Raw genomic sequence first — 16,166 nt, 5'->3', positions numbered from 1 at the left:
AGTTTCACTTCTTTTGATGAATGCCGTAATATTCGGATATGGCCATCTCTGATGCCAATCTGGCAAGGGAAACGAAAGTTTAATTAAACTTAAAAACTTTTAAATGCGAGGAAAGCAACTACTTTAAGTAACAAACACCATCCATCTTTTATATAGTGGGAAATCAGAATATTCATTAACTGTTCACCGAACTGAAGGTGTATTTTTAACATAAATCTTTTTTTTTTTTTTTGTTTGCGTGTTTTTATTCAAAGTTTCTAACAAATTTAAAAATTAAATAAGATGGGCAATGTGTTTTTAATTATATATACTGTACGTGGGCGTCTACAAAGGGGGACAAGCGGGGTACTTTGCTGTCCCTGGAATCGGGTAAAAAATTTCGAAAATTATAATCTTAAAAGTGACCCTGCGCCTTCGACCATAAGATGCTTTGGCTATCTTTGTGTTCTATAATGTACTTGTGGGGAAAAAACGCGAAGTTAAATAATTAAACGAGCAATTATTTATTATGGCATCGTCACAATGACGGGCTACAATTTTTGAACATATTTTTAATTTATTTAAAATATATGCTCTCCATCTCAAATTAGTACTGTCTTGTTCCTGTACATCATGCTTTTCCTGTTAGCAATAGTCATGCCGGTTGTCTATCTAACTGATTTCAGGAGAAAATATTTGAATTGAAATCATATGACTTCTGGTTTATACCGGATGTTCGTATATAGTTAATCGGGACCTCTTGTCCCTAAGCTTTCCATATCTGGACTCGACTTTCACGTAACTCCGTTCTCGAGATTACAGAAGGACAGACGAACGGATGATAGTGGAATTTATAGGTCTACAATTTTTCCAGATTGCAGCCCAATAAAAATATATTGATGTAATTATGTCTCCAAGCTTTGCCCCGAAAAATTTTTCTGCAGACGTCTGTGTGTATATATCTATACAGATAGTTTACAGAAATACAATATGAATTGTTGTTACACTGTTTCTGTTTAAGCTCCGTTACGAATTATTTCGAAGATCATCTGTTATCATTTTGACACTATGAAAAATACAATTATAAATGCTTACAATTATAACTATATTGAAAAATTTAGAGATGATAGCATCTCGAACCAAGTACAGGTAGTGAGTCTCCAATTTAAAGGCTGTCCATAAATTACGTCCACATTTCTCTTGTAATTTTTACTCCCTCTCCCTCATTGTCCCAGTTGGTTCAAGTTTTCGTAACCCCCTCTCTTCTTCAGGTGTCCAAAAAACTCAACTCTCCCCAAAATCATTAAATTTTATACAGTTTGCCGGGCTACAATTTTTAATTTAAAATATATGCTCTCCATCTCAAATTAGTATTGACTTGCCCCTGTAAATCATACTTTTCCTTTAACAATAGAGTCGTGCCGGTCATCTATTAACTTTTTTAGAATTTAACTTTTGAATTGAAAAAACCTGACTTCTGGTTTGCATATATAGTTAATTAGGGCCTCCTCTCCCTAAGGTTTCACATCTGGTCTCGTTCTCGAGATTAAGGAAAGACGACAGACAGACGGACGACAGTGGAAATTTATAGATTTACAATTTTTTTCAAATTGCAGCTCAATAACACAAATTGTCATTCTCTTGTTTTTGCTAATCCCATTTGAATGGTTTCAAATATACTGAAATTCGTATAAAATCGATTGATATTTTAATTTTATAAGGTTAAATAATAATCTAATGAATAAAAAAGTTGAAATTAGACCGATAATCTTAGACTCAGAAAGTATTCTTGCTTTTTGGGGCAATAATGATTCCAATATGACTTGTAGATAAACATCAATAAACTTGCCTGTTATTGTTATATACCGGTAGTGCATTTATTGTTTATTGGTATAACATTTAACATTTCATTGTTATACCAATAACAAGTATGTCTATTGTTGGGACTCGAAAATATTTTAATATACTAGTTACTGTTATCGTAAGTCTGGGAGTGACTTTTTATCTGAAAAGTATGTATCCGATACACACCAATACGCTGCAAGTATCTTATAATATTTTCTTAGGAAATCCCACCGGAAGTTATTATCATTGTTAAAATATATATTTTATATAAGTTACATATTTTAATAACGGAAGTTTCTAAAACTGAGTGAAGTAAAATATCAGGTACTTTAGTATCGAGATACAATAATTGCGTGTCAAATAACGTCATTTTGGCCATATTTTTTTTTATACCGTTCACGAGTTTAAATTTTAATTTTTAACATTAGATGGCATCATAATCAGAACATAGATATTTTCGTGTTTGTCGTTACTTATAAGTGAATTTTTGTTTTTATTTTAAAAAAATTATTTAGTCATTTAATTTCAAAATATTCTGTTTTCTTTGAATGAATTTTACTATGAGTTAATAGTGTAATAGTTTTCCTAACATAAATCTTAATTACATAATTTTATTTTGGAAACAATAATGTCAATTATGATATGAAATTTTCAGTAAAAACATTTTTTAAAGTCCTTAGAAAATGTGAAAATTTAATATAATTATCGTTTATGACAAGGATGGTGACCCTATGGTACGTCAGAAGAATTTGCTTGGCACGCAACGTATATTTTTTACTGCATAAATTGAAATTTATCTTAATTTTCGTTTTTTATTAGTTTAATTTTCTGTTCAGTATATCACCGTTCTTTTCTCAATTAGCTTTTTGTAATTTATTCTAATTAAAATATGTTAAAAATAGCTGTTTGAATTGTAAAGTTTTGGCACGCATGAATTTTTTTTAAGGGTAAAATATACCTATTTTGGCACGCAGACTCAAAGATTCGCCATCTTTGGTTTATGATTGTAGCTATAAAAAAAATCATGTTATATGGCTTTTATAACTTATAGCTAAAAATTATAACTATATTTATATGATTTTTAGAGCCAACATGACCTATCTCACTTGTTAGGTATAAACTTCTAGCATAAAAAGTGACTAAATCAGAATGTCATGCCAAGTATGGGAAATAAAAATTTGCTCTTATTTTATTGGCAAAATTTGTGTTTTTGCACTTAAACATTATCATTTTTAAAATAATTAACTCTGATACACCTCAGTTAAAGTGGAAATATGTGCCAAATATTTTTTTATTTCTTTGTTGGGCCTGCATAAATTGTAGACCTATAAATCTCCACTGTCGTCCGTCTGTCTGTCTTTCCTTAATCTCGATAACGGAGTTACACGGATGAAAGCCAGACCATATAGTATTTCAAAGTTATTCAAAAAGTATTTAGTTCATTTTTTCATACACTTTATGGCATTCTAGTTTAACCATTTTTCATGTGGAGTTTTGCATAGATCGCGTATACAATCTATTTATTTGTATGCAGACTATTTATTGTTTACGAAAAATTACAGCATCGGATCAGATGTGTTTGTTTTAACTTTTTCATTGTCATGTCTTACAGTACTATTTGACAGTGGCGGAAACAAAAGATAGTCCCTAATAATAATTTTTTTTTGTGCTATAAAAAAATTAATTGTATTTACACCTTAATTGCCTTGGCCATCCGGCCATTCAATGTAGGTATGTAATCAACACATGCTACCATACTATCGAGAAATAATTGATTTATATATATATATATATATATATAAAGATAAGCTGATAAAGCTTTAATTTTCAAAAATCTAATGTTAATTAATAAAAATTTGAGTCTTTTAGAAAATGCCTCACCTAGTGTTTGTGAGACAAAAGAAGAGTTTTTAAAACTTGCTTTCATTACCTTCAGTTTCCCCAGAAATTAATTAATTGCAATTATTTCCAGTTTAAGATGACAAAATGACCAAAAACACCTACTCATAAAGTATAAAATTTCATTATCATTAGCAAAATTAATCATTTTCAAGTCTTAAGTAATTATTTCCCTTTTATCTCGGGTCGAAGACCCTTATCTTGTTAGGGCCCTGATTGCAAGTACACCCTTGTATTTACGCCACTGTTATCAGACTTATTGGGGGAAAAATAAATTACATTGTCTATGGAATATTATTACTTTTCAATATATCTGTGAATAATTTACTTATATATTAGCGAAAGAAAGAAGGGGAGAAAAAATTGAATTCAAAATTTCATGTTTACACGTAGATATATTTAAATAAAAACATAAAAATAAGAGAAGATTGAAATTAAAAGTTTACATTTTTTCTTATTTACTAATTTGCTTCGGAAATTAATGTTTTAAATTTTTAAAATTTAACCAACAAAATAAATAAATCTGTAGATGAATCATTAAAAATTGTTGATACTCCATTCAAATTCAGTATATTTCAATTAATATCGAAATTCTTTTTGTACAAATCGAACAAAACATAAAGCATTATTTTAAGTTTTACCTAGACGTTTCCTTCGTATAACAAATAATAAAAAAAAAACATGTTTATACGAAGTAATTTAAAAGAAATGAGATGATAAAAATTTTATACAAGAAAACAATCCGAAGAAATCTAGTCATATCTTTGAATCTTTAATGCTTTCACCTCTTGGCAATGCTTTTTTTTTAAAAAAATATTGTTTTCAAATACTATATTTTACATTGTTTAAATTTTAAATATATTATTTGTTTTTGTTGTCAAATTTATATATTATGATTACAATTTTGAATTGTCGTAGTCAATATAAATGTAATAAATTATTGTAAATTTATTTTCTAAATAAACTTTTGTTAATCGACATAAAATGTATTCAAAATAAATACAGGATTTTATTAGTAATTAAAGTTAGCCATTTGAACAAAATTTATCATTTTTTGGAATGATTTTTGTCTAAATATTTACTTAATTATAGTAACATTACATACTTCTAAGCACATATAACCTAGATTAAAATTAACGTACGTATCAATTAATAATATTTATGGCTTGTGAAATGTATTATGGAAAAATAAAAATATCCTGAACATGACAGAAAACTTGTCAACAAGTCCGTTTTTATTTACAGAGTTGATTCGTTTGACCTTATGATAGAAATATCAATTCAAGGATAAAATTATAAGTTGTTTTGGAATACGTTTATTTTTCTAAGAATTTTTCCACGTAGATGACAGATTTAAAATATTTTCATTTATTTTATTTTGTTTTTTTTTTAAATTAACTTTATAAAGATTTTTAAATTCTGCTCGTCCACTTCTATTGCTAAAAAAGCATTGTGAATATCTTATAAATTACGAGAAATTTATGTCATATCATCAATAAAATTTAAAAATGATTCTACGCTAACAGTTTTTTGAGTATAGTTAAAATTTTATTAAATTGTTTGCTAAAACACCGAACTACTTCGATAGAAATAATGTTAAGATCACCGTTAAAAATGCCAAATTATGGAAACTTTTAATGTTATAACCTGTAAAAATGTATAAAAGTTTTATTCGAAATATATTGAATTATTCATCAGAAAAATGAATATTTCATATATTTTGAAAGAAGAATTCCTTAGAGAATTCACCGGAAGGCGCCAAAATACTGTAAACACGGGCTTATCCCACAGAAGCGACCGTAAACAAATTACTCTATGCTAAATTAAAATACCCTCTCGTTCTAAGTTTTACCAGTAGATACGTACATTATATAAATCAGAGATTTTTTTTTCTTATTTTTATCTTATATATAAAGCATGTGTTTATTTATAAAGACGTAGAATATATAATCCGTGTTCAACTACAAATATACACTCGAACAACGGAGAAAAGCGGAAAAGATTTACTTTTCGACGTTGACAGGTTAGAAAAAAAAAGTGTATATAAATTTATATATTGAATATCTTTCCTTTTATAAGTTTATAATATATAGGTGAATTTTAACAAGTCAGCCGAGTTTGTTTATAGAATTTGTGCGGAATGGGAATGTTATATCGCTTACACCGTACTGATGACAAATGATCATTTATAATACTAGACACGAGTTTGGCACATTGGGAATTTATTCCTGAGCACGTAATTATGCAAACGTTTAGGAAACTGCATTGATTTTAAAAGGAAAGTTAATGTTATTTCTAGTTTTTAATGACTTATAAAGGTTAAGAGTCGTCAGTGCGTTATTTTTTCAATGATTTAACATTTCTTAAAGGTTAAAATCACAATCTAAGCTTTTATAATAAATTCTTATTCTAAAATCATTCTGAGAAGGAAGAATAAAGAAATGTCATAGAGAATTTTGTGCCAATTGTCACAACCCTGCTAAGATATGTTTGAAACATTACTCCAGGCAAGTCCAGGCAATCAATAGTTGTCTCCCGGACATCCAGTGTGTGTGCATTTGACAGTACAGTATATAGATATTTGTTATGGATGTTGAGCAGAATAATCAATCTCTTAATATTTTTAGAAGCTTGTGGATCTTTATATCAGAAAATGAGAATTTAATGAAGACTAATTAAAATATATTTGTATTCGACTCAACAAAACTGCATAAAGACTTTATTACTGTATGAATGTAATATTTTATTCCTGGCAGCAAAAGTTTGTCAATACAGAGAAGCTAAGAATTAATTTAAAGAGTAATACAATTCGATTATGAAATGTGTGACCGATTGTGTTAACTTAATGCTTCTCACGTAATTAGACACGCGAGTCGAGTTGCATTACATGTTAAGATATTTTAATTATGCATAGAATAATTATAAATCCTTTAGTAATTATCTGTTGATTAGATATCATTTAACTGTAGTTATTATTTTGATCAATGAATAGTTTACATTAAATGAGATCTTTCATAGCATTTGGTTTTGCTTTATATAAAAGGAGACGACAGCAAAAAACTTTTATATTATTTTAGAATATAATACTTCATGATTGTTACATTATTCATTAACGTAATAATTGTTCTAAACTGTAGGAGAATTGTTTAAGCAATTTTCATAGGGGTTATGTCGAATCCACTCAGCAATTCCCGTTGTAAACTTCATCGATCTCATAAACAGAGGTGCGTTATCCTATGGGCAAAAAGAGCAATTGCCCGGGGCCCCAACAAATCAATCTTTTATGAATTCATTATTATAGTAAGAATATCGAAATTTAAATTTGGCGCCGTATCGAGGGACCCTAGATGGCTAGTGTGGTGCAGGTGCAGAACTTAACCCTTCAAGATTGCGTTAAAAACGAACGAGAATATCGGGGGATTCTTCAAAACATTCCCTCGAAGAAAAGTGTCTGAAGTGAACACTGTACATGGGCTCCCCTAATTTAAATTTGCCTGAGATCCCATGGAACTACAATGCGCTGTGCCCAGAAAGTCCACAAAATAAAATCCTCAGTATTTTCAGGACAGAAAGATTCTTTAAAAATTTAAGTACTACGTAAAATAAATAAACATCTATTTTAAATTTTAAAACGAGTCAACGTTCTTTTATATAAATCTTCGATATTTCGTTAAGTAAACGTAAATTAAATGTCCTATCGGAATTCTAGTCGAATTATATAAGTAGGTAATGTCTATAAAAGATTATTGGCAAATTTAATTTAAAAAATAAATAATAACTAATACGATAATATTTAAGCATTGTTTGGAGAAAGACATTTACTCTGTGTAAATAAACGATAGCATCGGTAAATGTACCACTGTAAGAAAAATAACAATAATATCGCGGTTGTCGCTACAGAAACAGAATTAATGGAGAAACAAAGAAAAGTTATTAGTCTATATAAAATATCGACAGAGTCAGATAGAAGACTGGCTTCTCTTTTTACAAGAATGGATTGATGGAGCTTCTGGTATAATAGGTTAGATATAAAAATCCCACTGTAGAAGTTTGACAATTCACAAAGCTTCTGGTTTAACATAATCATTTGATAAAAGCGAAAAAATATTTTTAAAATATTAAACAAAAAATTACTTTATTTGATAAAATTATTATGAATAATGATTAAGAAGTTATATTAATCATGCCTTATGTAACACGATTTGATAGCTCGAATTATGTCCGTTGATGGATGGAATCTTCTAGGTCTCAATTTTCATCAAACCTTTCTACCAGGCAGTTGATTTATTTACGATTAATTTATGTTTTGTCTATCGAAAATATTTCGATTCTTAGAAATAGATCAAAGTAAATTTTCTTGCAAAGTCGATAAAAGATAAATTTAGCATTAAAAATAAGATAAATACAAAACATTCTTTTAAGTAAATATCGTGTTCGGTATATTGGAAAAGTGATTTTGTACAGGTACTCCAGGGAAAAAAAGTTAACTTTGTTGGAACATATATATAAAATAGTACTTTTTAAGCTTATTTTAAGATTACACGTTACATTTCTCTAATCTTCTTATCATCAGAAAAATTATAAATCGTATATTTTTTTTTCGTTCGAAAAAAATTATTTAATGATAAATATTTAAAAAAAGAGATAACTTTTCGAATTAACTAAACGATGGGTAAATTTCTAAATATTTGCATTGTAAATAAAGGTGTAGACTAACGCAGAATATAATTATAAATAAAATTATTACTTTGTTTTTAACTTTAATTTTCAGTTTTTTAAAGCTAGTTCCTCCATAAATTATTCACTTCAATCTGTTTGCTTAATATCGATTGTTTACTTGTTCTCATTTAATTAATAACGAAAATATTATATCATAATTCATCCTTATGTGTTTTGGATACGGAAAATATGTCAACTGACCATTTTAGGATATTCCAATTAAGTAAAGATAATTACTGTTTTAATGATTTTTTGAAGAATATAAAAGTCGTATATAAATATATGAAATTTACTAAATAAAAAATAGAGATTTCAGTGGAAAAAAAGTCGTTTTACTTTTTGTTTCCAAAAATCTCTAGGGAGCATAATCTTCTTTAAGTTTTCCCTGCGGGACAAGTTGGATTATAGATTCAACTATTATCCTGTTTTGTTAAATTGCTTTTAGTGTACAAAAAATGTTTGTTAAATTAATATTTTCCTCTAGTTTGTCTAGCACACAGAATACAATATCTAAAGTTTATGTTTCGCTTATGTCAATATTTTCATCTATTTTCTCTGAAATGGCAATAATCAAATGGAGTTGTATGTTTTACTCCAGACAGGCGGAACGTCCTTATGAATCGCTGAAAAATTAATTGAATTACTGCTTTGTCCGTAGGGGAGGAATAACATTAAAGTCACTACGCATCCTATTTATTTTTTATGCTTTTATAATCAATATGATAATAAAAAAAAGGTCTAGAAGCGAGAACAGGAGATGCTTCCCCAAAGACTTTTTATTAAATTCTTGTTTAAAACTAAACCATTTATCAAATAAATATAACACACGTTGTTATATCACAGCTATAATTTATAATTGATATAATACAATTATAGATTTCTTTAATATCCAAATTGTTAATTATTTATAATGAAATAAATTTTAAATTATATTATTTTTCGTATAACATTTTTCATTTATAATAAAATAATCTTTATTATTTTATTATTTCAATTGAAAGGACGTCAAACATTAATTTTTTTTTTTCTAACTCGAATCTAATATAGTATTTATTATAAGTTTTAAATTTATTTATATTTTAAATATATAATATAAAATTACTTGGATAATTTATTAGAATTATAAGTAGATATAGTAAATTCAGAAGATATTAATATATTTACATTGCTGGTAGCATAAGTATTGAAGTTTTATAAGTTTATGCTTGTCATCATTGTAGTATTATGATTAAATTATTTATAGAAGAATGTTTTTATTTATAAATTTCAGCCGGATTTTCTTTTATTAAAATATTCAGAAATTTAATTCAAACTGTAAAAAAGAAGTCAAGATAGCATTTTACTTATTATTATTATTTTTTTCTAAGATTACTTTTCCGATGAAGGAATCCAAAAATAATAAATATGCATTTTTATGACAGAAAAATATTTTATTGTATTTCTCGAGCAAATCTTTTCAAAATACAAATAAAAAATGTACATCTGACATGAATATTTTCTTAAATAAAAATTCCTTTTTTGCATTAATCTATAATAAATCACTCCATATATCGTTTATGATAATGCCTACTTTTTTAAAATCTGACTGTTTTAAAGAATATCTGTTCCAGTTTATCTCAACCAGGAGAACATTATAGTCTGATTATCATAAAAGAGTGAAAGTAATATTGCTTGGCACAAAGCCTAAAAAAAAAAACAATCAAAAATTCCTTATAATTGTCCGAGTGAAAAAATTTCATTTATAATAAATACGATTTATTATAAAATAAATTAATAGGAAATTCTTTGCAATTTATGTCTTTATAATATTTTTATTCCAGTTAATTTTCGTTAAAATCAAAAATGAATTTCTTTCTATTTTAATTGCTGCAAGGAAGACTTTATTATAGAAAATATATCATTAAATTTTATATTGAAAGATCTTGTTTTGGGATATAAAAAATTTCATTTTTTTTTTCTTCAAGTGATTTTAATCTTTCGGGATTAATTTCTTTAAAGTCCACAGTTTATTTTAATTGAATTTCATCTTAATTTTATTAAACGAATTCATAGAAACAGAAAGAAATTATACATTGAATTTATATTAGAAAAAGACATAAATCAGCAATGTTTTAAGATAAATAAGTGAATAAAACAGTAATAAAACTATCATTTAAATTAAAATATATATTTTTTTTTTTTTTTGCATAAACGTATGCTAAAGAATATGCATTTTTTTTGACTAGTTTCTTCTTAAAAATTAAAATATGCAAGTGCCAATTGCATACTTGCACATTTTTATTTATTATTTTTTTTTCGAATTATATCTTTCGAACAATTTGTAAAATGTTTTTGTTTTCGAGATTTCTTAAAATTATTTTATTAAAATGCTTCACAATTTAATAAATTTAATTTAAAGCGGTTGTAGATTTGATAGACATACATTATCGATTAAATTTTTTTCTCCAATTTAATAAAACAATTTTGAATTATTTTCTACACTAGAAAATTTTTAATTTCTTAAAAAAATCTCATTATTTGATCGTAATATTTTATTCTTAATGCATTTATTTAAAGTATTATAAACGTTAATAGCTCAATTTAGAAACTGTGTATGAAATTTCAAAGGTATCAATTCTCTCATTTATATGAATTTTTTATATTTAATTCATTGGTATGCATACGTTAATAGATAAATAAGTGTATTTAAGTGAAGATATCTGCAATTATATAAAAAAAATTTATAAATAAAGCATTAAATGATTATAACTTTAAAATCCCAAGTGAAAGTAATGATCCGAAATATAAATAGACTTAACTGGTAAGACAGACAAACGACGTACGTCTTAGTACAATTAAATTTCAAACTACCACATCGTTACGTAAGAAATGCGATGTTTATATCGATCGTTAGCTTGTGAATAGTGTATTTTTAACAATATCGTTGCATACAATTCGTTTTAAAATTATGCAAATTAACGTATTGTAAAAGAAGCTAACGCGTAAAATGTTCTGTAAGTTAATAGAATAAAAATAGAAACAGAAGATAACATAAAAGAAATCCACGTTACGTAAGAAAATGAAAGGTAATGACAGTTGAAATGAAACCAACAAACAATACCACGTGGGCGTGACGTCTAATTTCAAGCTTCATATGTCTAAATATCTATATGACGTCACAAATTTCAGCTTCGAAACCGAATCTATTTGGTTTATCATTTAAAATAAAATTTGTTTAATCGCATCCGTTATCGATTTTTAATTTCAAAAATTCAATTTTTTTTTTTAAATATATTCTTTTAGTATTAAGAATAGATCTTAATACAAATACTTTATGTGATAAATTTTGAGCAGAACGCTAGTACTTAGTAGATATTTGCTTCTTCGCCACCTATCGGATTTCTACAAAATTACAATTCGATTCGCTTCTTTACTTTATCGCTGTGTGACGTCATTTAGTCGCTATAGCAACCGATTACCAATCACATTTCACCTTTTTTTTTCGTTTTTTTATAATTAAACTCTGATGATTTAATTGGTCGAAATCGGGAAAGGAAAAATAGGTAAGCACAGTTTTACCACATTAATGATAAAATTATAATAAATAATACAAATTTAATAAAATAATTATTATTTTTTTAAATTTAGAAATAATTTAACAATTATTTTTTCCTAAAAATAATTTTTTTTTCTATTTAAAAAAAAGTAAAACGAAAACGAAATAATTTGGATCAATTTCTATTTCACATCTGTATGACGTCATTTATTTAGAAAGGTCAAAGGTAATAAATAATTGGCTAGTATCCAAAGATAGTGACCGAGGGTAGACCGGTTGCCTTCGGAAAAAACTATTAAACAATAGCAATTAATGTCACTTTTGCATTCATTATGCCAAAATAACAATTAGTCTGGTAATAATTTTACCAAATTGCTCTTTTGTTTACTCTATGTTAATGAAATTTTAAATATTAATACGACTTAGAATATAAATTAATATTTATTTAAGTATGTGAAAGTATATATTTTTTTAAAATCTGAAATGAATTTTTATTGATTGATGAAATGTTTTCGCCTTTAAACACATGTTAGACTTACATATGTTATTTAATATATTTTAAGTTTATACTAAATAAGAAAAAATATTATAAAGTATAAATTCGGAAAAAATAGTTATTGTCTATAACAATTTTTTCCAAACTTTTTTCATGGATAATCCTAGAGAATAATGAAATTATTCAGAAGTGTTTACTAACCAGTGAATTGCGAGCCACTGATTGGGAGAGAATGCTTATAGTAACTATAATTACATAGTTTTTAGGTGAATGATTTCATTATTAATCCTTCTTTGCTTTATTGTGTGTGTTTCTCCAGTAGTAAAATATTTTTATTAAATTAATTCACATTCGTGTTCATATTCTAATGAAAATAAAATTATAATCTGACTTTGAAATGAGATTATGAATATAACTTATTATTGATTTCAATTCATTAATGGGGGGTTTTAATTAATATGAAAATTTAAATAAATGATTTATGTAGTGTATTAAATTTATTCAAGACGTTTTTTTAAAAAAATTGACAAATGTAATTACTACTTTCTGAATATTTTAATATGATATTTATTTAGAGGATGTAATTAGACAAATATCTTTATTTAATGTGTGTTATCTCCATACTAATAACATAATCATATACTTAAATAAATAAAGGAATTCCTAACTTTTTGTAGATAAATTTTCCTAATTAGAATGATTGAGTGAAGACCATAGAAAGTTGTTTATAACTTATTTTAATTTCTTAAATTTTGCAAAAATGCTTTATTTAAAATTTAAAAAAAGCTTCCACAGAACTTACTTTAAAAAAAATAATAATTAAAAAAAGATTAAAACTTTTTTAATTATTAAAAATATTTATTTTGTCTCTTAAATATCTTAATAACAATATTATACATTTTTAAAACGAATAAACGGGATTAGAACCTAAGCTGTTTATGTTAATTTATTCATCATCAGTTTAGCAGAATGCAAGCTTTTTAAAGTATTTATTTGCTATTCTTTTATAATTAAAATACATATAAACTATGCTATAACTTTAAATTTGTATAAGTTATTTGGGAATTTAAATAACTTAATCCAATTTTATATAGTCTACGAACTGTTTAATTATTCATCTGATGGGATTAAAGGAAAAACACTAACGACTGTTAAATATCGTTTTATTATAATTTTTTTTCAATTTTTAATATAATAAATAAGAAGTTTATTATTGTTTTATTAATATTAATACCTTTGTCGCTTCGTAGAATGACATATTTGATTAAGAAAATATAGTGGTATGATATAACTGATTATGTGTAGATAAGAACATTACACAACTATTATTTATTCTAGCGTTACTCATGCAAAAATTTTTTATCAATAAAAAACACGAGTTTTGTTAATCAATTTCTGGAAAATTACAATTACTTATAGTTTGACACATTTATTATGAAGCTAGTTTAAGTAAATTAAAATAACAGAGAAGGTAATAACTGATTAAGATCAAAATTTCAAATGTTTCCTTTTATAAATTTGTAGACAGTAAACAATACGAAGGATTTTCGTTTATTTTAAATCAAGGACTTGAAATAAAATTAAAAGTCCTAATTTAGAATAGAATTTTATGACGTTTAGACACAAATTTACATAATTTGTAATATAAATTGAACGATTAAGGCTGATATCACTTCTTGAGAAAAACAAATTAATAAAGATTCTATTTGATTCAAATCATTAAAATTGTAGCTTTAATAAACAATAATCATGAAAGCTTTTCGATCTCATCTCTAGGGACGTTATGAAGTGTCTATTGTTAATTTATATGATGGTAATAAACATTTAAAGTGATTTATATCTAGATATACAAGAAAAGAAAAAATCACAGTTATAATTAGCGAAAAATATGTTATTTTTCGAGTAGAAACAAAATGAGTTAATGTCTTTGTTTTAGCCAAAAATTAAATTTTTTCCTGAAATCATTAACTTGCGAGAAAATAATTAAACATTAAAACGACAATGATTTATTTCTAAAGAATACATAAATCTATAGAGTAAATTAATTAAAAATTAAAATAGAAATTATAATTTATATGATTATATTTAATATAATATAGATTAAATTACAGCAGATATAAGCTAGTATAAAATGCTCTATAAATACTGAATATATTCTATTGATTAGTAAATATACTTTTAATTTATGCTTATATAATATTATAATTCACAAATTTATTAATTTGTGTATTAAAAACCGTACAGATTATACACTTCTCTTATTTAAAAAAAAAAATATTAATCATCAAGGCCAAGTACTAATAATACATTAATACAAAATATAATATTTAATTTTAGTAAATGTACTAAAATGGTTTTCTGAGGCACTTGTCAACGACAGGAAGTTTACTTTGACGACTTTCTATCATCGATGGTTACAAAATATACACCGATTGACATAGTGTCAATAAAGCTGTATAACTACTTTCCCTCTTGAATGTCTCCAGTTTTAATAAATAGTTTCTACTTAAAAATATTCACTTTTTAGTTTACCTGTAATAATATTTGATTATTGAGAAATTTAATTCGAATGACGTCAACGCAAACTGCTATTTGTTAAAAATTCACGATTTATTAAAATTTCAGTATCTATATGTATAATTGAGACGAGTTGATAATAATAATAATAATAATAATAATAATAATAATAATCAGTGCAGAGCCCAAACGGTAAAGAGCTGAAAGTTGAAATTTGGTACACAGTTAGGGTACGTCACGAGGGCGCACACTAAGAAGGGATTTTTCGAAATTCCTCCCCACGGGGGAGAGGGACAGGATTAAGGCTTCTATATACATTATCGAGACGTGTCCAAACGGTTAGGAGTTGAAAGTTGAAATTTGGTACACAGAGTACGTCACGAGGACGCACACTAAGAAGGGATTTTTCAAAATACCTCCCCTCGGGGGAGAGAGACAGGATTAAGTCTTAACACTTCCATCAACAATGGAAGTGTTAAGTAACAATAGAAGTGTTAAATAACAATGGTAGTGTCAAGTAACAATGGAAGTGTGAAATAACAATGGAAATGTTACGTAACAATGGAAGTGTTACGTGACAATGGAGAACAAGAGAAAGCGACGTGCCAGATTTACCGGCGCGGGAGAAAAAAAAAGAAAGAAAAAAGAGTAATATGTTAAAACATATTCAATTTTCAAATTTAAACACATTAGTTCGGTTTTTCTCGACCTTTCTTCTTTAGAGCATTCGATAAAAATTGAACAATATAATCAGAACACGTTGTGAACATCGAACAATATTAGAACATTCGATTTTCAAATTCGACCTTTCTTTAGAAATACTTAGTTTGTTGATGAAATTACTCTTTTTCTTCTGTGACTATAAAGTAATAATTTTAATCTTCGCTATCGTTACTTTTGCCCGAGCAACGCCGGGCCTACCTGCTAGTATTTTATATTGCCTATGTTTTAATAAGTAAATAATAAACAAATAAACAATTGAATATTTATTACAATTAATATTTGTTTTTATCTTTCAAACATTATAATCAAACATTTATGGTTTTTATTTATTAATGTAATTTTAAAATGCAAGATGAAGAAAACTTTATTCAAAAGTTAATAATATACAAAATAAATTTGAAAATCATTAAATCTATATGATTCAGGAGTAGGTCCATCTGTATGTATGCACGC

This window comes from Centruroides vittatus, unplaced genomic scaffold, assembly GCF_030686945.1.
Source record: "Centruroides vittatus isolate TY-2023 unplaced genomic scaffold, ASM3068694v2 contig_956, whole genome shotgun sequence".
Taxonomy (NCBI): Eukaryota; Metazoa; Arthropoda; class Arachnida; order Scorpiones; family Buthidae; genus Centruroides; species Centruroides vittatus.
The sequence above is the reverse complement of the archived record's forward strand: the minus strand, read 5'-3'. Positions refer to the sequence as shown.